Here is a 24,553-nt window from a genome sequence, read left to right as displayed (position 1 = left end):
CTGTCTCTATGGATTTGCCTATTCTGGACATTTCATATAAATGAAGTCCTACAGTGTGTGATCTTTGTGACTGACTTTCATGTAGCTTAATGTGTTCAAGTTTTATCCATGTCATAGCATGTACCAGTACTTCATTCCGTTTTATTGCTGAATAATATCCCATTGCATGGTTATACCACACTTTGGTCGTCCATTCATCAGTCTTTGGACATTTGGGTTGTTTCTGCTTTTGGCCTTTGTGGATAATGCTTCTGTGAACATTCTTGTAAGTTTTTTGTGCGAATATATGTTTTCATTTCTCTTGGCTACCTCCTAGGTGTGGAATTGCTGGTTTAACCTTTTGAGAAACTGCCAGAATGTTTTCCAAAGTGGCTGCACCATTTTAAATTCCTACCTGTAGTGTGTGAGGGTTCTGATTACTCCATATCCTTACCAACACCTGTTATTATCTGTCTTTTTTTATCGTAGGAAAGCTGGTGGTTGTGAAGTATTACCTTGTGGGCTTGATTTGCATTTCCCGGATGGCTACGATATTCAGCATCTTTTCATGGGCTTCTGGACCATTTGTACATCTTCTCTGGATCAATGTCTACTCAGGTCATTTGCCCATTTAAAAATTGGTTTACTTCTCTTTCATTGTTGTGAGAGTTCTTTATATAGTCTGGTTGCAATTCCTTATCAAATATGTGATTTGCAAGTATTTTCTCCCATTCTGTGGGTCGCCTTTTTACTTTCTTAATGATATCCTTGGCAGCACAAAAGTTCTTATTTTGATGATGTCCAATTTATCCATTTTTTTGTTTGTTTGTTTTTTTGTTGTGCTTTTGGTGTCATATTTAAGGAACCGTTGCCTCATCCTAGGTCACAAAGATTTATGCCTATGTTTTCTTCTAAGAGTTTAATGGTTTTAATTTTCACATTTGGGCCTGAGATCCATTTCAATTTTTGTGTAGGGTGTGGGAAGGTCCAGCTTCCTTCTTCTGCATGCGGATAACCAGTTGTCCCAGTACCATTCGTTGAAAAACTGTTCTATCCCCATTGACTTGTCTTGGCACTCTTGCTGAAAATCAATTGACTATAAGTGTGAGGCTTTATTTCTGGACTCTCAATTCTATTTCATTGATCTACATGTCTATCCTTATGCCAGGACCACACTGTATTGATTACTGGCTTTGTAGAAAGTTTTGAAATTAGAAGTGTGGGTCCTCCAACATTCTTCTTCTTTTTTAAATATTGTTTTGGCTATTTGGGGTTACTTGAATTTCTATATGAATTTAAGATCAGCTTGTTAGTTTCTGCACAGAAGCAAATTGGAATTTTGATGGGGGTGGTGTTAAATCTGAGATCATTTGGGGAAGTTTTGCCATCCTAACAATATTAGGTTTTCAGATCCATGAACATAGGGTGTTTTTCCATTAATTTCAATCTTCTTTAATTTTTTTCAGTAGTATTTTGTGGTTTTTAGAGTTTAAGTTTTGTACTTCTTTTGTTAAATTTAGTCTTTAGCATTTTATTCTCCTTAAAGCCGGTGTACATGAAATTATTTTCTTAATTACGTTTTTGAAGTGTTCATTGTGAGTGCATAGTGATGCAACTGATTTTCATATATTCATCCTGTATCCTGCAACCTTACTGAAATCATTCATTAGTTCTAATATTTTTGGTGGATTCTTTAGGATTTTCTATATACAAGATTATGTCATCTGCACAAAGAGATCGTTTTACTTCTTGCTTTGTCATCTAGATGCCTTCTTTTTTCTTATCTGAGTGCCCTGGCTGGAACCTGCAGTCACTGTTGAATAGAAACAGTGAGAGCAGACATTCTTGTCTTGTTCTTGATCTCAGGGGGAAAGCACCCAGTCTTTCACCATTAAATACAATAGTCGCTGTAGGAAGGCTCATTTTAGGATTCCCTGAAAGGTTGGCTGGTTACAGCCTCACTACTAGTGTGTATGAGAGGGACCCCAGTTGCCTCGCCCCTTGCCAACATGATAGCCCCAGGTTTTAGAGGTGAGGAACCAAAGACCAGGAAGGGGGAGTGCTGCATGTCTCATTACACAGCCGCTCAGCCACCTACCGTCCAGCTGCCCACAGTCATTGGGGAGTGAGCCTCCTGGACACTCAGGCTTCCCTCCCTTAGTAGGGATGCCTTGAGCCCCACCAAGGGCAGCCACTGGTACAGAAGGAGGACTGGGTTCTGTTCTCAGCTTGGCCACTAAATTGTTGTGTGATCTGGGCCAAGTCACTCCATCCACCCTGCCCTGGGTCTCAGTGTTTCCATCTGTGCGGTGGGAGAGGTGGTCCACTCTGAAATCCTCCAGCTCTGACCACCCACCCTTAAACCCACAGCTGCTTCTGCCACTGCCCAGAGTGACCACCAGAGGGCGCCCCATACCAGCACTTGGCCCAGCTCCGCTGCAGGGGGGCCCCAGGGAGGCTGAGAGACAGGGTGTGTTTTCCAGGAGCCACTAGCTTTGCTTGCAAGGGCTTCCTTATGGCTAGACTGTCCAAGCCATCTGCCCCGTTCCTCTGGCTGAGCACTGGTCTCTGAGGAGGGAGGATGGAGACATCACCCTCAAGGCCAGCGACCTTGCTCTCATCCCTGTCTGCTTTGGGTTGGCTGCATAAGGTCCAGGCGTCCAGTGTCAGGGCCAACAGCCTTGAGTTTCTCAGCCTCAAAAGGTTTCTACTGTCTCTAGGCCTCTTACCGGGGACGCATCCTTCCCCTGCCGCATTGCCTGGCAGTGGGAAGCCCCTGTCCTGGTGAGTGTTTGGCCGCCTGGAAGGGGCACCGCACAGCCCATTTTGCATATGGATAGTTTCAGGCTGGGGGCCCTGGACAGTGTAGTCTTGGAAACCACAACATCCAGGACCCTCGGATACCTCACATGATGGACCGCAGAACTGCAGAGGCAGGCACCATGGACATCAGGGACCACCCAGCTCCTCCCAGAGCAGAGCATCTGACCTGCTTTGGGAAAGATTCTCCTGGGAACACCAGAGGGGTCCTATCAGCCCCACTCCAAACTCCTCCACCCTGATTTTACCCCCAAGCAGAAGCAGAACCTTTGCTTTGCAAATCAATCTCCAAGCAGCATCTCCCAGCCCCCGCCCTGATGTCTGCCGCTTGCCTTGCGTCCCATTACTTGCATATGTATTCTCCCTCCCATTCTGGACTGGGTCCCCTCGAAGGCAGAGTGACTCTCACATTCTCCTCAGTTCCCTCCCTGGTGGCTGGTTCAGGACTTGGTTTCCAGTAGAAGCGCGACAGATTTCACCACGGAAACCCGGGTCCCATCTTCCTCCCACTCAAGGGCCTCAGTGCTGCCTCTGCCCCTCGCTTAGCTGTGTGGCTTTGGGCCAGTTGCTGAGCCTCTCTGAGTATCCACTTTGTTTTCTTCTTTGCTGCTCTACTTTCCTCAAAAGGTTGCCAGGGTCAGAGAGGGTGTGAGTGCCCTGGTGTGAAGGGTGATATGCTCTCCCTGTGTCAAGTGTAATTGTCCTCAGAGCACCAGCTGCATGCAGAGGTCACATGGAGGAGAGGCGGTGCCAGGCCACACCCTCCCGAGTGCCCCAGTTTTCAAATAACAATGGCCAACATTTTCTGGGTTTGTTCTACGGACCAGACACTGTGCTGAGTACCTCACCAGGATTCTGGCCCTGGATCCCCTCAGTGACCATTCGAGTAGGCAGCATGACCATGCCCAGCTTTGCAGACAGGGAAACTGAGGTACACAGCAATCAGCTACCTGGCCTGAGATCACAAACTTGGCCAATGATGGGCAGGGCTGGGACTTGGAGCCTGGTGTCTGGCCTCTGGAGCCCGGGCTCTCAGCCACCGAGCTTCCCCATTTGTGCTGGCACAAGGCAGGGAGGGGCAGCTAAGGGGCCTTTTTGTTCACTATGTAGGGATCTTCAGGAGTCAGAGGTCATGGGTTCTGATCTTCCCTTTTCGGGACTGGAGCACTGAGGTCAGAACAGTTGGGCATCTGGGGCAAAGCAGGACCCAGCAACATCCAGTGTAGCTCTGACTGGGAAACTGGATGATGCCAAAGCCCTGTGAGTCTCAGGATCTATGATTCCAAAAATTGTCTGGCCGCCTCATTCCCAACAGCCAGCCTCCGTCTTGGTTGGACTGATCTTCCCAACTTTGGGGTCTTGGGAGCCAGGGTGGGAGGGAAGGAGTACTCAAAGGCTCAAAATGATGCTCACTCACCAGCCCAGATGCTGGGCACCAACAGGATCCTCCTCCCCAACGCCCAGGCCCTTATCAGGAATGCAATTTGGGTTGGTGGGGAGGGGGAGGACCAAGGCCTCGGGCTCTGGCAAGGTGGGGAGGAGAGATAGGGAAGTGGAGAGGGGGCCCGAGGGGTCCTGCTGCTGGGAGGGCCCAAGGCTGGAAGGAATGCCCAGAGCCTGCACAGTGGGGGCTGTGGCCAAGCGCTGTCCTTGCTGGCCTGGCCCCTCGACACGGTTCCAGGGCTGCTCCTGCCTTCCATCCTCACCAGGCAAGACGCCCGCACCTTTAATTAGCAAGCAGCAGCCTCTCCCCGATTCATCACAGTCACTGTTTAATTAGCCTCACACAAGGCGCCCCTACCCCCCAGCTCTGGGCTGAGCAGCCTGCCTCTCTCACAGAGGCTGCCACCACCTCACGGTGTCCCCTGTCACCCCCCCATACTGACTCTGCTCCCCAGAATGGGGGATGGGGCGGGCACGCCTGGCTGAAACCTCAAGGAGATTCTGGGCACTGGTGCTTGTATTGAAGGCATCCAGCAAACATTATTAGGGCCTCGAGTCTGTGCCAGGCTGGCGCTGGGTGGAACCCAGGTTGGATGGGGGTGGCTGTCTCAGTCGTGTGCGACTGCTGGGGATGGCTTTTCCCTTTGGGAGGTGTTGCTCCCACTCCCACCCCCCCATCTGGAAAGGGACAGCCATTCCTTCCTGCTCTCCCTGTCCCAGGGCCCAGCAGTCTCCCCTGAGAAGGCTGAATCCTTCCCCAGAGACAGATCCTGGAGGCCCAGGCCCAGGCCCAGGCCCAGGCTATGAGCAAAGGGAGGTGGGTGGGGGCGTCTCAGCTCTGCTTTGCATCTGCAGGGCCCTGGGAGTTCGGGGCACATGAGTGAGCCCACAGTCGATGGCTGAACCAGGCACCCTCTGTTTCCCTGAAGCAGGGCGGGGCTGGTGGCCTTGGGAGTGACACCCCACACCCTTACTGCAGAGCCAGGGCAGCTGCCGGCCCCAGGGCAGCCAGCTGGAGGCAGGAGGCTCAGGTTCCATCCCCGTGCTGGTCCATCCTGGGGCTTCAGGCAAATCAGCCACACTGAGGCTTCAGCATCCTGGCTACAGAAGGGTGCTAACCACCCTGCTCTTATGTGGACAAGGATGTAGAAGGATCAGCATTATTCTGGAACCTGAGGGAAGTGCCTGAGTCCATCCTGGTACTGACCAACGTGTGGCCTCAGCCAGCCACCAGACTGCGCTGGCCTCAGTTTCCCTACAGGTAACATCTGCCTCATGGGTTGTTGTAAGAGTTAAATGACTTACAGTGTTCAGTGCACTCAGAACAGAGGCAGTCCTCAGTAATCGTCAGCTGTTTTTGCCATTTCCTGCCTCCTTTTACCAATCAATATTTATCGCCAGGTGAGAGGGAGTTGGTGGTGACACAAAGGCCTAGAGGCAGGAATTGGCTTGGGAGATTTGAGGTCCACCTGCAGGGGTGGGTGAAGAAGAGAGGTTGGCAGCTTCCTGTCGCTGTCAAAGGACAAGAGGGAGGAGGGAGACTCGGCTGGGAACTATATCTAGCCTTTTCCGTGAATTAGCACCTCATTTTAGCCCTTGCAGTTACCCTGTGAGGAGGTACCATCATCTACTTACAGGTGAGACGAGGAGGAACAGAGACTCCGCCCACATCCCCGAGGTGAAAGCAACAGGCTTGCGCTTGGAAGGAGACCTTGTGGCCCTTTGCGGCTGTGCTGTGCTGGGGACTTCCTGGGAGACAGAGAGAGGGCTAAGAGGTGGGGCCTGGACCAGGCCTGGGTGTGGCTGTGGAGGGGTGGGTCAAGCAGGAGAGGGGGCACCCAAGGGGTGGGTCTCTGGCCAGCACAAGGCTGTGTGTCAGGGCAAGGGAGCATCTTTGTACAACAGTTTTGTAATCAACTTTGGAAATAGTAATACCATACTTATGTAATACACAATTCTGAAAGTACGAAACGACATATAGAGACAAGTTAAGGTCCCCTACACTTTCCCTCCCCAGAGATGCCCTCTGAGACCTGTTTCTTGTGCATCTTTCCAGAGCAGCACCTTGACCACAACACTAGCGAACAACCAGCAGTCCCCACGGGCCTGGCAGGCACCATGGCCAGAAAGCCCTAGATGCACATTGGTTGCTTTTAATCCTCATACCAACCCTTGCTGTGTATATATCAATATTTCTGTTTAAAATTGAAGTAAACTGAGGTGCAGACAGGTTAAGGCCACACAGCTAACATAGGGTTTGGACTCAAGGACTCTGACAGCATTATGTAGATGAAGAAACGGAAGCACAGAGAGGTTGAGTAACCAGCCCCAGGTGACCCAGCAAGGAGGTTGAGGAGCCAGGACTTGAGTCTGACAATCTTGATCCTGAACCTGCACCCCTGAGCCCCGCACTGTATTAGGAGAAAGGATGCCAACCCCAGAGTCAACCACACGCGGGAGTGAGGCTGACCACCGCCTAGCTGCGTGGCCTTGGACAAGTCACTGTCTCCCCTGTGATCTGGCTCCCCACCCAGGCTAGAGAACAGGAAGCCTGCCTCCCAGAAGGCTTGAGGATGAGCAAGAGCAGAGGGAGAGGCCTCTGGCGCAGAGTGGCGCTGGGACACTGCTCCCCAGACCATCCAGCGGGCGCTTCCTGTGATGGGCAGGAGTAAGGGGGTGGCCAGGTGGGTGTTTCAGGGGGCTGGGAGCTCAGAGTGGAGCCTTCCCTCCCCGCAGCTGTGCAGACAGAGCAGGTGAAGGGCTCCCCAGGAGAGAGGTGGGTGGAGCCCGTCCACCCTCTGCCCAGCCCACAGCCACACTGCTGACCCAGGAATTCCGGGGAGTCAGGAGAGGGAAAAGGGGTTTCTAGAGGTTTGTGCAGTAAGCCCAACCCTCCCACCCCTTACCCAGGCTGGGTGCCAGGACCCTGCAGGGTGAGTGGGGCAGGGTGCTGGGGAGGAGGCTGCAGGCAGCAGCCGCAGAAATGACAAAGCGAGAAGGGGCCCAGCCCAGGTGCCGGCTCAGGCTGGGTTCCCGAGGAAGCGGTCCTCATGTTGGCAGAGTCATGTCACCGCCCCAGGCTGGTAGGCTGGCTTTCAGCTTAGCAGGCATAGAAAACCAATTTGTCTACTTCTCCCCTGCTGCAGCCCAAGGGTAATCAGACTATTGGGGCTAAGATCACCAGATTCAACAGGACATCGACCAACAAATGCAAAAGCCAGTTTCTTCATCTACAATGTGGGCCAGACTGTGAGAGGCCAGACTGCGTTAGTCTCTACCCAATTCACTTGCTCCTACCCCAGGCCCAGGGAGCCTGGGTTAGTAATGAGAGGGACCTGGGGACTGAGGTATGGAACACTGTCTTGGGGTGTTTGTCAGTGATCTCAGCCAGGCTGCCCAGAACAGCACAGCGGGGTGGGGCAGCAGAAGCAGGCTTGGGTTGGAATTCCAGCTCTGCCATCATGAGCCTCACTTTCCCCGTCTGTAAAATGGGGTTATTATCAGAATTGAGACCTCATTGTGATGGTAGAGCTTCTTAAACAATGCATGGTATGTAGTAGATGCTCAATAAATTCACTCTCCTCCACTGACTAGCTGGTTAATCTCATTTTCAAAACCCCACAGGCCTGGAGACAAATTTTGGCACTTGTCCTGTGCTCACTCGGCCGTCTGGGAGAGGCACTTTGTGTCTCCAAATGTTAGAATTGCTGAAACGTTGATGGGGAGATGGGGGACACTATGTGAAAGCGGCACTGTCCCTACTGATGGGACCCAGGGGTCATGGGGCCTCCCCTGCAGGTGCCAGGAGACTCTGGATCCAGCAGCACCTCTTCTCGGCCTGAGGCTGGGCTGGCTCAACCCACAGCAGTTTCTTTTTGGCAACTCATTAAGGCTCCTGGAGGACACCGCCTACTGTCCTGACCACTTTCTGGGCATGCAGTCTGGTCTGGAGCCGGGGGCGGCTTCAGGGGGTGGAAGGGAGCTGGGCCAGTCCTGGGGGTCATCCCTGAGGGGGCATTTCCACCTGGTCCTCTGACCCAGGGAGCAGGGCTGAGGGGCCGTCTCTGGGGTGTAGCGTTTTCCTGTGAGTGAGTGTGAAAGTGCCAGAAAAACTGGAAAGGGCTTCTTAATTGCAGGGATGATGATCTTTAGAAAATCTTCTGTCTTTTCTGTGAGGCAGAAACCGCTAGCTAGAAATGACCTTGGCCATCAGTGTTTTTCCAGGAAGAAATTCAATTGATATTGGGCAGTAAAGGGTGTTCGTGGTCAAATAAATTTGGGAAGCACCAACTTAAACAACCAACCATGGTTTCTTCTCTGCAGGGTTTCTCGGAGCCTTTCATGTGCATTTATGAAGTTCTAAGAGGCAGCAGCCAGGCCTCTCTGACAACAGTGTTCTTTTCAGTTGTCCTGGACCATCTTGTGAGCTTACAGGGCTATGGAACCCACTTTGGGAAATGCCAACATAGTAAAAACAAACAGACAAACAAACAAACTGCCCCCTCCTCCACATACCAGAGCTAGGGGGATCCTGGGGACCCTGGAGAATCTAGGGTCCAAAAAAAAAAAGGATTTGGGAGATGCTCTATTTTAAAGCTAAGGCTTTAATCCCTCTTTTCCCTATATTAACACATTTAATCTTCACCACCACCCTGTAAAGTAAGCATGTTGTCATCTCCATTTTCTAAGGGGTAAATCAAGGCACAGAGGGACAAGTCCTGGCCCAAGATTCACAGCTGGTAAGTGGTGGCACTGGGATTTGAACGCAGGCTGCCTGATTGAGGGGCCGCTCCCAAACCCACTGTGTGATCCGCCTTCACCACGAAGGCTCCAGAACCTGCCTCTCTCAGGTGCCACACATCTAAGCTCCTGTCTAAGGGTGAAGCTTCCGGCAAGTGGCTGGTGTCGAGTGTTCTCAGGAGGGTCTGTGGCTTCTGTTTCACAGAGGGATAGTCATCTGGCTCTGAGTCCGGGGACCTGGGACGCCCCGTGGGTGAGCCCTACTGTCCCCAGCTTCCCCACCAGCAGCCTGGCCCCACCAGAAGGCCGTGTGATGCTCTCCTGTCATCCTCAGCCTGGTTATGTCCATTCCACAGGATAGCCTCAGAGGGGAACCACGGCTCAGAGAGGGGAAGTAACCTACCCAGTCACACAGCCGGGAGATGGTGAGACTGGAATTTAAACCCAGGCTATTGGACTCCAGAGCTGGGTGCTCAAGATACAGGTGCCCTTGGTGACGAAGCAGTGGGTTCCTGTGGCCAGGGCAGCGGCACAGCTGTGGGGCCACACCCCATTAGGCCCCTGCTCTCCTCAGCTGGTGGCCGCCCCGGCAAACCCACGACCGTCCCCCGCCTCTGGACAGATGTGGTCTCAGGTTCCCTGCTCATCTCCCAGCCCTCCCTTTCCCAGGCTTATTTGGGCCAACAGTCAGTAGCATAAAAACAGGCAAATATGTCACCACCATCAGGGATGCGGGAAGCAGTTGCCATGGTGGCTGCTCGGCTGCTCAGGGCTTTATCTCCACCTCCTGGGGCAGGGCTTTGGTGGCTTTCTCCTTCTGGGGTGCAGACTTTTTGTCCTGGATGTGTTTTCTTCCGCTGTGGCTCACCGGTTCCTGGAGATAGAGTTGTTCGTCTGTCCCTCCGTAGGCACTGGGCATCTTCTGTGGTCCAGGCCCCAGCCAGACTCGCTTCTGCAGCAGTTGTGCTGGTCCTCCCCAGCCCCGAGGGTTGGCGGGACTCCAGGGTGCTTCCAGACCTCCTGGAGGCAGGGGTGCAGGCCTGTAAACGCAGGATCTATTGGAAGAACAGGACCTGGGTTCAAATCCTACTTCTAGTAACTTAATAGTAAAGTCACAAATAACCCAGTTTTTAAAATGGGCAAAGGATCTGAATAGATATTTCTCCAAGGAGGACATACAGATAGCCAATAAACACATGAAAGACACTCAGCATCATTAGCGATCAGGGACAGGGACATGCAAATCTAAACCACATGAGATATCACTTCACACCCACTAGGATTGGCTAGACTCAGACAGACAGATAACAGCATGTGTTGGGGGGGGGGTGTAAAGAAATCTGGCCCTTGTCTACTGCCCCAGGGGAAATGTAAGATGGTGCCATCATATTGGAGAACAGTCCGGCAGCTTCTCAAAAGGTTCAACACAGAGTTACCACATGATCCAGCAATTCCACTCTAAGGTATCCACCCAAGAGAACTGAAAACACACATCCCCACAAAAAATTTCACAAAGGTTAATAGCAGCATGACTCATAATGGCTAACAAGTAGAAATAACCTGAATGCGTTTCAACCAATGAATTAATAAATATAATATGGAATATTATTTGCCTATAAAAAGGAATAACATACTGATACATGCTGCAGCATGGGAGAAACTTGAAGACATGATGCTGTGTAAAAAAAGCCAATCACGAAGACCACTTGTTGTGCGAACCCATTTGTATGAATTGTCTGGAATAGGCAAATCTATAGAGGGGGTTGCCAGAAGTGGGGAGTGACTGCTCACGGGTAGGGTTTTTTTGGGGGGTGATGATATTAGAAAACAGCAGTGATGGTTGTACGACTCTGTGAATGTGCTAAAACCCACTGAATTGGACGCTAAATGGGTGACTTGAATGCTATGTGAATTACATCTCCATAAAGCTGCTATGCGAAATTAGGAAATACACAGAAGCAGAAGAAAAACTTGTAAGGTCCACGGCACTGTCGCCTAGAGACCACTACTGTTACGTTTAATGGTGCTCTCCCAAATTACAGTCTGTTGCCCCATGTGCTGCTTTTTCATTTAATAATACATTGTAAACGTCTTTCCATGTCAAGCACTAGACCTCTACGTAAAAACAAACCCCACCTCCGCCGCGCCCTGGCCGTGGGCCTCAGGTGAGCAGCCTCACCTCTCGGAGCCTCGGTCTCTCCCTCTGTAAGGTGGGGTAGCCGAAGGACCCCTGCAGAGGAAGCTGTGAGGATGGAAGGAAGGAGTCCGCACACCTCCAGCGCCTGGCCCAGACCCTGGCACGAGGAGACACTCTGGAAACGGAGGCCTCGTTGTGATGGCATTCGTGCAGGCATGGAGCACTCCAACCAGGGGGCCGCTCATTTCTGTATGTTTCACACATACTGTGATTCGAAACATCCATAGTAGGGAGGGGGTCAGGGTCAGACCCTGGGAGAGCCCCGGAGGTTGTTGCCACCCTTGATGGAAAAGAAACCACCCTTCCAAGCACCTACTGTGTGCCCAACACTGACTCGTGGTGTCTCCTTTAATTCTCGAAATGACTGTTACCAACCCTATATGACAGAGGGGGAAACTGAGGCTTAGTGAAGTGCAGTCACTTAACCTTTTCAGACAGCTGTGGGTCTAAGGTTCATGTCCAGGCTTGCTGGTCAAAAGCTAGCATTCTTGCTACTTCTGTGCCCTCCAATGAAGAGATGTCTTTGAAAAGGCTTGAGTTCTGTCCAAATGAGGGATTGTGCTATTATTCCCAGACCTGGAGGGGGATATGCAAAGGAGAAGTCACTGCGCCAGGATTTGAGTCACAAGGATGTGCTGGTGTGTGCCTACTGTGTGCTGAGTCCTCCACTGAGCTGTGACACAGTAGGGCCTTCAGTGCCGAGTCTGCTGGAATGCACAGGCTGGCAGGGTGGGAGGCAGGCTGAGCCGGGGCCCATGTCCAGGTAGGAGTTTGGGGCACAGGCTCTGGAGCCAGACAAATTTGGGGTTGTAATCCCCTGGCCTGTTGGTGACTTGGGCAGTTTCTTGGCTGTGTCAGCTCGATTCCTCTGTCTGTATTAGATGGGTACAAGAATTAGGCAAGTTAAAGCACCTTGAGTCACTCAGCACAGCTCCTGATGCAGAATAAGCTTTGGTATCAGCAGATGGGGCAGGTGGTTGGATGCCAGGAGCCCAGGAGGTGTGGCTGGGAGAGGGGCCGCTGCCCAGCCCAGTTTTTGATGCTTCTCTCCAGGCCCAGCGGGTGGGTGATCAGCCCGGCCCACATGAAGTGTCAGAGACAGTCACCATGGCTTCATTCATTCACTCATTCATTCATTCAACTAGCACCTGGTGAACACCTACTATCCTAGGCACTGGGGGCCCGACAGCAAACAAAACAGATGAAGCTCCTGACCTGGGACAGCCGACACTCTAGTGGGAGCGACAGACCCCAGAGGAAATGAAGAGCGACATATGGGTATGTCACCTGGTGATAGATGCTGAGGAAACAGGTACTGCGTGTGGGGGAGGGGCGTCACTGGGGAAGTTGTCATTTGAGAGAGTGCCACCAGGGAAGGCCTCACAGAGAAGGTGACATTTGAACAAAGATTCAAAGGAGGTGAGGTTATTGTTCATCCATCCATCCATCCATCCATCCATACTCAGCCATTCATTCTTTCATTCACTCCTCTAGGCAGTTGGCCGGCATCAGGAAACATCTTGGGTCTGTTCAGTGGCCTTGTGCGGGGAGTTGGGCTTGCTCTGAGTGGCTCACAGGTTGTTTCTCCCAGTGGTGGAGTCAGTACACATCTGCCTACCCTGTAGGAGCCATCGTGGTCTGCCAGGGACTGAGGGGTTCTCGGGACACGGGACTTTCAGTGCTAAACCGGAAAGTCCTGGGCAAACCAGCATGAGAGGTCACCCTCACCCTCATAGAGGCTGCCTTTGGTGCCCAGAGGCTGAGGAAAGGTCAGTGAAGACTTTCACTTCTCTGAGGGTGTGGGAGAGCAAAGCCGTGTGCCTGTTCCTGAGCGAGGAGGGCAGAGGTTTCAAAGCCCAAGTGTCCCAGTGTGTGCGGTGCAGGTCAGTGTGGGGACAAGGCTGCCTTCCGGGGCTCAGTGGGTGATGAGGCCGGAAGGGACGGTAGGGCCTTGGGTGTCTGCAAAGGGGCTGCATTGACTGTGGGCAGCCAGCCTCCAAGCAGGTGGGCAACTTGACTGTCTGCCTTTTAGAGTGATGCTTTGCTGGAGCAGAGGGCAGAGAGGGGAGCAGTGCCATGTCTTTGTTCCTTCCTTCCTTCATTCCAGGGGGCACTGAGCACCTTCCAACCCCCAGGTCCTGGCCGAGATGTCTACAACGGGTCTCCAAGACGGGGCGAGGGAGGGAAGAAGCGAATAGTGCAGAATCTAAGTGAAGGGTGCATGAGTTTTCAGTGTATTCTTTCCTGTCAATTTAGAGGTTTTCAAAATAAAGTGTTGGGGGGAATAAATAAGGATAAATCTGGGCCCCAAATGAAGCATCTGGGCTGGGGGGTGGGATAAGGCAGGTCCTTCCCTCCAGCAGCTCAGGGTCCAGTGAGGATCTGGGTGCGTAAACCCAGCCTGCAGTGGCGTGGGCGCTCCGTGTCCTCAAGGGCAGGAACCTGAGGCCGGCTAGGGAGGCTGAGGATGTCTCACCAGAGGAGAGGGAAGGGAAGAGCAGACAGAGGAATGGCAGAGGCAAACGCACAGAGCCTGAGGTGGAGGGATGTCCATCTCAGTGGAGGGTTCTTGGTGGGCTGGGAAGTACGGTTCAGAGGAGGCTGGAAAGGGAAGTCGTGGCCTCACGGAGCTTGTCTCCTAGATTCAGTCTCTGAAAACAAAAGTGAGACTGGACCACCATTGCAAAATCAGAGAGCACAGGAAATTATTTTTAAAAAGGAGATACAGCCCCTAGGTTAGCCCATCACCAGCGAGAACCACCTTGAAGTGCTTGATACGTTTCTTCCTAGTATCTTCCCACATGTACATACACAAATCCTAACTTAGAATAATAAAGTAGTTTGTGTCTTGCTGTTTTTTGCTTAAAATTATATGGGACCTATTTTCTAGTGCCATTAAATAATCTCTTGAAACCTGACTTCTAAGCCCTTCGGATGACTCCGGCCGGTGGTGACCTCCCAGTGGGGAGGCGAGTTCTCCTGGCTGGGCATTGGGGCTGCTTCCACTTGTTTGCTATAACAAAGAGCACTGTGGTAAATAGCCTCCATACATGCATAATTCCGTGTCCACATCGCTGATTATTTTGTTTTTTCCTGATTAATTCCTAGACATGAGATTCTTGGAAGCCCGCTGGGCGCAGAGCTGGCTGGGTAACCAGGAGAGGGGGTGGGTTTCCCAGGGCCACGTGTCCCCAGCTGAGGACAGCCCAGTGCCCAGCTGTAAGGAACACCTTGCACCTTTTGAATGTCTCACGCTCTCTCCTACCCCCAGGCCACCTTGTCTGAGCTGTTACAGGCCCCGCCCCCACCTCTCTCTCCCTGCTTCCCAGTCTTGCCAACTCTTCCTCATCTTCCCAGACGCTGGCATAACCTCCAGGAAGCTTTCCCAGAGCCCCAGGTCGGGTGCCCCCGCTCCCACCCCCTCTGCAGCTGCGCCGGGGCTTCCTCCATCAGAGCTGCTCTCTCGCTGGGATACGAGTGCCGTTTCTTTGTCTGGTTTTCTTTGTCCCCTGAGGACAAGGCCCAGGCAGGTTTCATCTTTGAATTTCCAGCACCAGGGGTTGAGCTAGCTCATTGCAGTCTCAGTAAATGTTTGTTGAGCAAAGGAATGAAGAGTCAGAGAAATGAATGAACAAATGAAACAAAGTCTGGAGGGGAGGGAAGCAGGAGCTCAGACACTGGGCTCTGGATGAGCGTCCAGTCCTGGGCAGAGGGGGACAGAGGGAGGGGCGGAGCAGGGCCCCTGAGCCTGGAGTGGGGAGCTGGAAGGCAAGACTTCTGTGAAAGGATGCTGGGCCCAGGAGCCCAGGCAGTACAGTGCAGTGAGAGAGGTGCTGGCTGGGGGACAGATCTGAGGAGTCAGAGGCAAAGGGCACCAATGGGTAACATGGGCAAGAAAACTCCAGAAGTGCAAAAAGTTTCATGGGCTCTGGGGCCCAGCTGGGTTCAAATCCTGACCCTGCTGCTTAATGAGCTGTGTGACCTCAAGCCAGTGACTTAACTTCTCTGTGCCTCAGCTTTTCCACCTGTAAGATAAGGATAATAAATGTTAGTACTTCATTCATTCATTCAGTTTTTTTTTCTACATAACAAACACTGTTGAGTGTCTGTCCTGGGACCAAGAATGGAGGCTGAGAGGGAGCTGACCACCACGGTCACACACATAGCAAGCCCTATGGCTGAGATTGAAGCCGGGTTTGCCAGTCATGGGTTCCATGCATACTGCCCTGCCGTCTACCTCCTGAGGCCGTGGTGTGAACCAGATGAGGTGCTGGCACGTAGGACACGCTTGCTAAGCAACAGCTGCTATCAGGGTCCTTCTATGACGTCATCATTGCTGAGTGGACTTTAGTTGCAGGGTCAGGCTTGAGCTGACCACCCACAAGGTCGTGGAGAATGTTCCTGCCTCTTCCAGCCTATTTCCTTTAGGGTGACCAACCATCCTGGTTTGCCTGGGAATGAGGGTTTTCCCGGGATGCGGGACTCTGAGCACTAAAACTGGGACAGTCCCCAGGCAAATGGGATGAGTGGTCCCCTTGTTTCCTCATCCATAACTTGGGGAACCTCCTGCCTCCCAGGGCTGTTGTGAAGAACAGAAGTAACACAAGGGGAAGGCACAAAAGCGTGGGGCCAGAATTCTAGATCTGGTTACATGAATATTAAAGAATTCTGTGTGCCATGGAAATCCAGTCATGAAAAAGAATGAGCTGGCCAGCATGTACTGCTAGGAAGAAGCTCTAAGATACATATTTTTGGTGAAAAAGGCAAAGTACAAAACGCTTCATGTGGCGTGCTTCTGCTAGTATGGAGTTGGGGCAGGGTGGTGGCTCTGAACAGACACACCTGCTCCTGGGTCCGTAGATTCCCCTGAGAAGGAACTGGGAGGCTGGGAGAAAAAGTAGGGGAAAGACTTGCTTGTCACTATATATCCTTTGGCAGTGTTGGAATTATTTTAATTCTTTGTTTTCATTATCTGGCCAAAAAATCTCCCCAACTCTGTGTGTCAAAAAACAAAAACAAAAAACCCACCCTGAGCAAAATTAAAAGGCCAAAGTTACAGAGTAGGAAAGGTGCCTAGGTCAGGGCCCAGCACCAGGAAATGCTCCACAAATGGCCTTCTCCTCGCTCCCAGCCACAATGTCATCAACCACAGGGCTGGGCGGTCGGGGGCCCAGGTGGACCGCTGCCTCCTCTAATGCAGTGGTAGGTGTGACTCTCACGTAAATGGTAACGTTCTGTATGTCAGGTTCAGGTGCAAGCCCAATCTGAGAAGACACCTTCAGGCTCCACATGGCATCCCGAGTGCAGATCTGGGAGCTCCTGGGTTCCCTCGCCCACTTCTCTGCCTGCCTGTCTGAGGTCACTCTCTGCCAGGTTCTGAGGGCTGCCCCGCCTTGCTGGGTGGAGGTGGGACCACATCCCTCCAGACTAGGGAGCCTGCATGGGCTGCTGCCACTGCCAGTCCTCTCTGCCTTTGACCTTGGTGAGAAGGAGCCACAGCTGGTTTAGGAAGAGGCTCCAGGTGCAGCCTGAGATGCCCCAGCAGGCCTGACTTCCAATGACCTACTTCCCACGAGCCCCCGGCCCAGCCCTGCCTCGAGCTCCCAGCCACTTGGCCAGGCTCTTTTTAAATGTTTAGCATCACATGTATTTCAGGAAAATATTCTCATTTTAATATCTCAAATATTAATAAAACGTAGCTCATAAAAGCCTAAGTAATTTCCCTGTACTTCCTGAGTCCCATTTCCCTCCAACATTATTATCTGTTGGTAGGTATCCTTTTGAAAGTTTTACTCTCCTGTGTATATATCTATACCTCTATTTATATCTGTACCTATATCCATATCTGCACCTGCATCATTGTATCTATGACTGTGTATTTAGGTGTGTGTAGTACTTAAGTGTACTTCTCACATAAATGGTAACATTCTCTATGTTTTGTTTTGCAAGATGCTTTATTTTTCACCGAACATGTTAAGAACATCATTTGGTCCAGTACACAGACTACCACCTCCTGCTTTTTAACAGCCGCACACGCGGTATTCCACCACATGAGCTAGCCCGTCATTTCTGTGACCAATCCCCTGCATGATGAACGTTGAAATTGTTTCATTGTTTTGCTTCCTCAAACAGCCCTGGCCTCCTAGTGCAATTTCTCTGCGCGGGGGCCCTGGCTCACCCCGCACTGCTGCGGGGCTGGGTGGAATGTGGGACAGGTGCTCACAGATCGCACTCTAAGAAGCCACACTCCCACCCGAGAGTGCAGACCGCCTGTGTCCGTGCTCCTTACTGGTGCTGAGCGGCCCAATGGGTCACGGGTTTGCATCTGGCCACCGCTCCTGGCAAAATCCTTCCTCCCTGAGCCTCCAATCACTCCATTGGGTTGGCTTTGAATCCTGGGCCACAGAGAACTTTCCAGCCATCTTGGCTTGCCTGCTGGGCAATGGCCTGCTACCTGGGGTGATTTCAGGGAGAAGCAGGGAACCCCTGCATCCCCAAATTTCCTCCCCTTCCCAAGGCCACCCCTCCTGAAATTCCTCTATGAAGGGGTTGGTTTGGGGAAGGCCCTGCCCCTTCTGGAGCCCTTTTACCTAAGGCTTCCCGCCACACAGGCAGGCGTGGGGCAAAGAAGGTGGGAAGCACAGGGGCACAAAAAAAGCAACCATCCTAAGGGCCTCTTCCTTACAAAGTGCCTCCTGTGCACGGGCACCACACCTGCCTGAGGCACACACTGTGCGGTGGGTGCTTGAATGTGCCCCCACCTTGCAAGTGAGAAAGTGGAGGCCTGGAGGGTGGAGGAGCCAGAATTTGAACTCAGGCCCCTACAGCCCCAGGGCCTAGGCTCTGTACCCACAAGGAGCTGAGATGTGTGGAGGGAGTGCTGACTCCCTGGAGAGCCTGCGATCAATGAAGGAGGGAGGTGTGTGTGTGTGTGTGTGTGTGTGTGTTGGCGAGAAGGAGGCATCTGCAGAGACGGTGGGATTTGGGGAGGAAGGAGAGGTCCCTCCAGGCAAGGTGGGTGGAAGAGCCTGAACAAAAGCTCGAGGTGGGAGTGAACCTGGAATGTTGATAGTAGAAAAGCCTGGTTTGGGTCATGGTGCCATGCGCAAAGCTGGAGAGAGCCATGGGGACCAGGCGGGCCTGCCCTGCAGGCTATGAGTGCCAGGCAGGGGACTGGCTTGCAACTAATCACCACCCTTGTTATCATTTGCAGTCAATGACAGCTCCATTACTATTACAGCTGCCGACGCTCTGGCCTTCCATATAGTAAGCCTACTCTTCCAACAACTCCAGGAGATGGACACCATGATGTCCATTTTACAGATGAGGAAACTGACTAGGCTGGAAGCCCTTTGAGGTCAGGATCATCACTGACTCACCCCTGTATGCCTGTACTTGGCACTGAGTCTCTGCTATAGGAGGAATGGATGTGAGAAAAGAAGGAAGGAAGGAAGTAGGTTGGATGGATGGATGGATGGATGGATGGATGGACAATGGATGATGGATGGTTAATGGAGGATGGATGGATGGATGGATGTCACTGAGTCTCCATTTCTTAGTCTCTTAAGTGGAGATAATACCAGAGGCTCCCTCACAGAGTCATTCCAAGGATGAAGTGAGAAAAACTCAGGGCAGAGACCTGGTGCAGAGGGATAAGAACAATGATACTAAGGGTGGTGAGTGTGTCTTGCAGCCTCATCGTGTGTCTGCCCATCTTTCAAGGGCCTTAATTTCATTTTCTCTTACACGGCTGCTGGACGCGCACTGTCATTGTCACTTGCACTATTGAGGTTCCTGCAGGTGGCTGGGAATGCTGCGGCTTGTCCCTCCATCCCTCCTGATCCAAGTCGCTTTAACCCAGTGACCTGCATGTCCCCAGGGCTGACATTAGCTGCAGGGCTGGCCCGGAAGCCTCTCTCCTGAAGTTGCATCTGGAGTTCTTTCCCCCATATTCCAAATGAAAACCCCACATGCTTCATGGACAGCTAGACTCAATAGGACTCTGGGGATAATGGGACTCACCTACCTAGTCTAGATTACTCCAGGATTTGGAAAACAGCAGGTTCTTTGGGTCTGGGCCTGGCCAGAACCACAGTTTCCCCATCAGTAAGATAGAAATGGTCACAGTCAGACTGGATCATTCCTACAGGCATTTCTGTTTGTCTTGGGGCCCTGCCCTTCTGGCTTCTAATCTCAGAAAACGTGCTGCTAGAGTGAGTGGAGCCTGGCCCCGCCCTTGCTCCTGCCAGCCTCTGTCTCAGGAGGCGAGGGGACCCCTGGACCAGGGGATCAGCTGTGAGTTCACGTTCTGCTCCTGACGCTTTCTAGCTCAGCCTTGAGTGATGTGTGCGAGGTTCCTGACACAGCGGGTACCTGACATCATGACCCCTCTCCCCCTTTCCGTGCCTGGGCAAGTCCGCTCCCTCTCCAAGCCTCAGTCTCCCCGTCTGGGACACTGCTTCCCCCTGAGGCCTAGGGCTGGGGCTGTTTGAAGCTGGTGTAGGATGCTGGATGGGAAAGAGCTTTGCTGATGTAAAACCTTGGCCCATTGGGAAGATATATTGCCGTGACTGTAAGCATCAGGTCCAAAGGCCATCAGGGCCGGACGGTTCCTTCCCAGAAGGCTGTGCTGGAGCCCAGGCCACTCTCTCTCCATTAGCCATGGAGGAGCAGATGGCCTTCTCTCCGGGGCCCTGATGTCTGGGAGCAGCCTGGGGCTGGGCTTTCTTTCAACAGCATTTCCCCTTTTATTTTTACACATCCATCCCATGCAGGGCCCTGACCAATGCCTGGGTGCTCAAGGCCTGGGGAGGGGGTACAGGCAGCCCGAAGCCCTGAGTAAACCTGGAGAGGCAGGCCACGCCCGCTGTCCCTCTCAGCCCCGTGTCCTGTCTCTTCTTCCCTTTCTCTCCTCACCCACCATCCCAAGGGTGCCTTCCTCACCCATGGCCCCGTCCCCTGCCAGCTTCCCCTCTCCCTTGTACCCCCTCCATTTCTCCCCAAGGATCTTTGGAAATCAAGGATCCCAGCAGATATCTCCTGCTGACCGCCCTTCCAACGCCCTCCACCAGGCTCGGCCTGTGCAGAGCCTCAATGGGGGGCTGGAGCCAAAGGAGAGAAAAGCTCGCTGACCCCTGGCCTGCAGGAGTGACCTCCCACTGCTCCTGGCCCCGTGTCCTGCCTGGGGTGCACCCCACGCTCCTACCCACAAGGGGCTGTCCCAGGCCCAGCACGTCTGCTTCCTCTGTCCTCTGCCTGGACCCCAGCCCTTCCCTCGGCCCTGACGTCGCCTCATCTCACTCAGACCTCCCTTCCTGTGCTGCCTCCAGTCCACGTGAGGGGACCCTTTCTTGTGTCCTCTCCACAGAGTGAGTGCCTTGTGTCAGTGTGCATCTCTCTAAGGGGGTCACGAGCTCTGGAAGGCAGAGGCATGCCTGCTTCTGCTTCGTGCCTGGGCCTCTAAGCCTGGCAGGGTGCCGGCACCGACAAAGGCTCCTGAGATGCTTGTCAGACGCCTGAACAAATGGACATCGCTCGCTGCCCTCCTCGTGGCCACCCCAGGCGGCTGGGAGTGTGTGTGACCCCGAGCTCAGCCGGGCTGAGTTATATTTAGACACCAGGGCCCAGGCAAGCTTCTGAGGCTGAGGAGATGGTGGAGACCACAGTGGGGCCCCAGGGGGACCTCCTGGACTAGGGGGACTGTCCCTGTGTGAAGGCCGGAGCCCAGACCAGTCACGGTTGGCTCCCACTGCCCCCAAGAAGGCTGAGGCAAGATTTTGTCTGAACAAAGGAGCCTCTCTGGTGGGTTCTGTGTGTGGCGTGTATGTTTATATCAAGAAAGAATAAGTTCTGCGCTGGGTGGTCAGCTCCAAGAGTGGGCCAGGGGTGGGGGGCCGGGGTGGAAGTGGGGTCTCCCGGCTGGAGCCGGCTGCTTGAGCCGCCTGCCCGGCTCCCCTCTGCTCCACACCTCGGGCAGGCGGGCGCCGTGCCAGGCCAGGGCGCGGCCACCAGGCAGTGAGGAGGGGCGGCCTCGGCCCTGGCTGCTGCTACCCTGCTCTCTGGGCGGGCAGGCGGGCAGGAGGCAGGATGGATGTTCGCAATAATTACCCAGCTGCAGCTTCCCCAGCGCTGCCGCCATAGCAACGGTGCTGGCGCCCCAGCCCAGCGGCCGAGTGGCAGGAGGGGGTGTGGGCACTCTGGGCAGGTCGGGGAGGGGGTGGCACGAGCCCCAGGCGCAGCCCCACTGGCTCCCTTTGTCAGCTCCCTCGCCCGCCCGCCCCCTCCCTGGAGGCCTAGGCGGGGGGGGCTTTGTCTGGGCACCAAGAGGTTGGCACAGCCCAGGGGAGGCTCCAACAGACGCCCTGTTCCTGCTGCTGGGGCCCGTAGGGTGACGAGGAGCTGGTGTCTGTAGGGCTGGGTGTGCTCGGGGTCCCTGTGGCTCAGGGTTCAGCTTGGGGCCAGGGCTGCCACCCGGGTGCCCATGGCACACCCAGGAACCCCTCAATGTCATCTCCCCTCTACAGAGGGAGCATGTGGTCACTGGGTGCTTCTTGGGAAGGGTGTTTATGATTCCACTCCCCCATGCTGCCAGGGTCCTGGTAGAGCCAAGCCCAGAGCAGCCTAGGGGCAAGACTGGCTTTGTGGGGCATTTGTCTGTCGGGGAGGCCCTGGGCCTGGGGTAGTGTTTGGGGAGCCCCTCCTAGAATCCTGCCCTCCTGGCACCCATGTCCCTCCACTCAATAGTAGAGGCCCTGCTGGCCCCCCTCCTGATGAAGAGGACTGTGTTTATCTCCATTTTATAGGTGGGGAAACTGAGGCTAATCAGGTTATATCACCTGTCTAAGGTCACACAAGTGAAAATGTAGGGCCTCAACCCAGTTCAGTCTTGTCATTGCCCGGCCATTGCTGTGGTGTTTGTTGTGGCTCTTCCTTGTCCTTCTGTCACCTGGCAGTGTGGCCTAGAGGTTAGCTGAGTGCAGGCTCTCTGGCCTGGGTTGGGGGTGTAAGTCCATCTCTCCCAGCCTCACTTTTCTTTCCTGTAAAATGGGATATAATTGAACCTCCCCTTCTGGGGCTGTTGTTCAGATTAGAGAAAACAGTGAGTGGAACGTGCAGAGCCCGGCATGTGGGCAGCGGTAGCTGTTATTATTGTTGTTCCAACATGAGGAGGAGGACCAAGACGCTCACCAAGGAGCCTCTAGCCTCCTGGGGCTCTCCAGGTGGCTTTCTTTTTTTTTTTTTTTAAACATTTTTTATTGAGTTATAGTCATTTTACAATGCTGTGTCAAATTCCACTGTAAAGCACAATTTTTCAGTTATACATGAACATACACATATTCATTGTCACATTTTTTTCGCTGTGAGCTACCACAAGATCTTGTGTATATTTCCCTGTGCTATAGAGTATAACCTTGTTTATCTATTCTGCATATGCCTGTCAGTATCTACAAATTTTGAACTCCCAGTCTATCCCTTCCCACCCCCGCCCCCTTGGCAACTACCAGTTTGTATTCTATGTCTATGAATCTGTTTCTGTTTTGTATTTGTGTGTGTTTTTTTTTTTTTTTTTAGATTCCACATATGAGCAATCTCATATGGTATTTTTCTTTCTCTTTCTGGCTTACTTCACTTAGGATGACATTCTCCAGGGACATCCATGTTGCAGCTAATGGTGTTATGTTGTCATTTTTAATGGCTGAATAGTATTCCATTGTATAAATATACCACCTCTTCTTTATCCAGTCATCTGTTGATTGACATTTAATCTGTTTCCATGTCTTGGCTATTGTAAATATTGCTGCTATAAACATTGGGGTGCAGGTGTCTTTTTGAAGTAGGGTTCCTTCTGGATATATGCCCAGGAGCGGGACTCCTGGGTCATATGGTAAGTCTATTCCTAGTCTTTTGAGGAGTCTCCATACTGTTTTCCACAGTGGCTGCACCAAACTGCATTCCCACCAGCAGTGAAGGAGGGTTCCCTTTTCTCCACAGCCTCTCCAGCATTTGTCATTTGTGGACTTTTGAATGATGGCCATTCTGACTGGTGTCAGGTGATCCAGGTGGCTTTCTGAAGGTGAGGCCTCTCTAGTGGGTGCCAGTCAGGACAGCGAGCTGGGAAGTGGGGAGTTCCAGCCTGGTGAGGAGGCAGTGTTAATCACCTAATCCCACGAGTGTGTCTGGTGTGTGGGCTGAGATGGTGGAGAAGGAGACAAACCTGGGGGCTGAGATGCAGACAGTGCCAGATGGAGTAAGACCTCATTTACAGAGTAATCAGAAAGGGTCCCTCCAGGGAACTGGCCTGTAAAGGTCAGAAGGACATTCTAGAATATGGCCTTGCTCGAGGAACCAGAGGGAACTAGACTTCTGGAGCACAGAGGGGCAGGGAGACTGAGGTCGCCGGGGTTGGATCTTAGGGCTTCGTGAGCCATTCAGGAGAGTTTTTAGGTGTGATTCTAAAAGCATGGCAAGTTAGCAAGTGGCTTTAGGTAGAAAAGGAAGTCAAAATATATTTGTTGGATAAATGAGTAAACAAATGAAAGACTGAATGAATGGTAGTTTTATTCTGCACTGGCCAACCACAGAGCTCCTCTCCCTCCACCTTTCCCTCCTTCCTCTCTGGAATCCCAGCCCTTCCTGGCTGGTTCAGTCATTTGTCAGCTGCTGCCCTGGGAGCCCACAGTCATATGGTGGAGGATCAACAAGTAAATAGTAAAATTCCAGATCAGCTATTTGGCTAATATGGGGGAGTGTTCTGAGGAAGGAGGGCTGACACAGGTTAGGGCATTACCTGAGAGGGGTGTTCAAGGATCAATAGGAGTTCACTAGGCTGCCAAGGCAGAAGACATAGCACTTGCACCGCCTCAGAGATGGGAAACAGCGCAATATGGTAGTGTATTGTTTTTTCATTGTTTCTTTGGGTCAGTGATAAATAAGGATAGCTACCTTTATTGAGCACTGACTGTATGCCTAGCCTAGTGCTACAGGCGTGAGCTCACTGGAGTCACACAATTTAAACCCTGCTCCCTTTGCAGCAGAGGCCTATTTCACTTTTATGAATGAGGAATTGAGGTTTGGAGAAGTTAAGTCCCTTGCCCAGGGTCAGACAGCAACCACAAAGCCCATGCTCTCAAACACCCAGGAGTGGAATTGGACAAACAGTTCAAGTTGGGCCATGAAAGTTCCTGAAAGCCAAGCTAAGGTGTCAGGACCCAATCCTGGAGCTGCTAGAGAGTCATAGCAGGGTTTTGAGTAGGGGAGGCGGAGGGCCAGAGTTGTGTTTGAGAGAGAAGTTTCCGTAGTTTCTGTGGAGGGGAGATGGGGTGGCTGTGACCAGCTGGGAGACTGCTGCAGCAGTCCAGGTGAGGGATGAGGAGG

At 52.6% G+C, this 24,553-nt stretch overlaps 1 non-coding gene across 1 annotated transcript; it reads left to right on the top strand.

Moving 5' to 3' along the window:
• The first annotated feature begins 1,988 nt into the window (after positions 1-1,988).
• Positions 1,989-4,879, top strand: LOC102515322. The gene is made up of 2 exons (XR_004312927.1): positions 1,989-2,010; positions 4,225-4,879. It is a non-coding gene; the product is annotated as an uncharacterized protein C20orf203 (transcript).
• Positions 4,880-24,553: the final 19,674 nt, after the last annotated feature.

The sequence above is a fragment of the Camelus ferus genome, chromosome 19, assembly GCF_009834535.1.
Source record: "Camelus ferus isolate YT-003-E chromosome 19, BCGSAC_Cfer_1.0, whole genome shotgun sequence".
NCBI lineage: Eukaryota > Metazoa > Chordata > Mammalia > Artiodactyla > Camelidae > Camelus > Camelus ferus.
The sequence above is the reverse complement of the archived record's forward strand: the minus strand, read 5'-3'. Positions and strand labels throughout refer to the sequence as shown.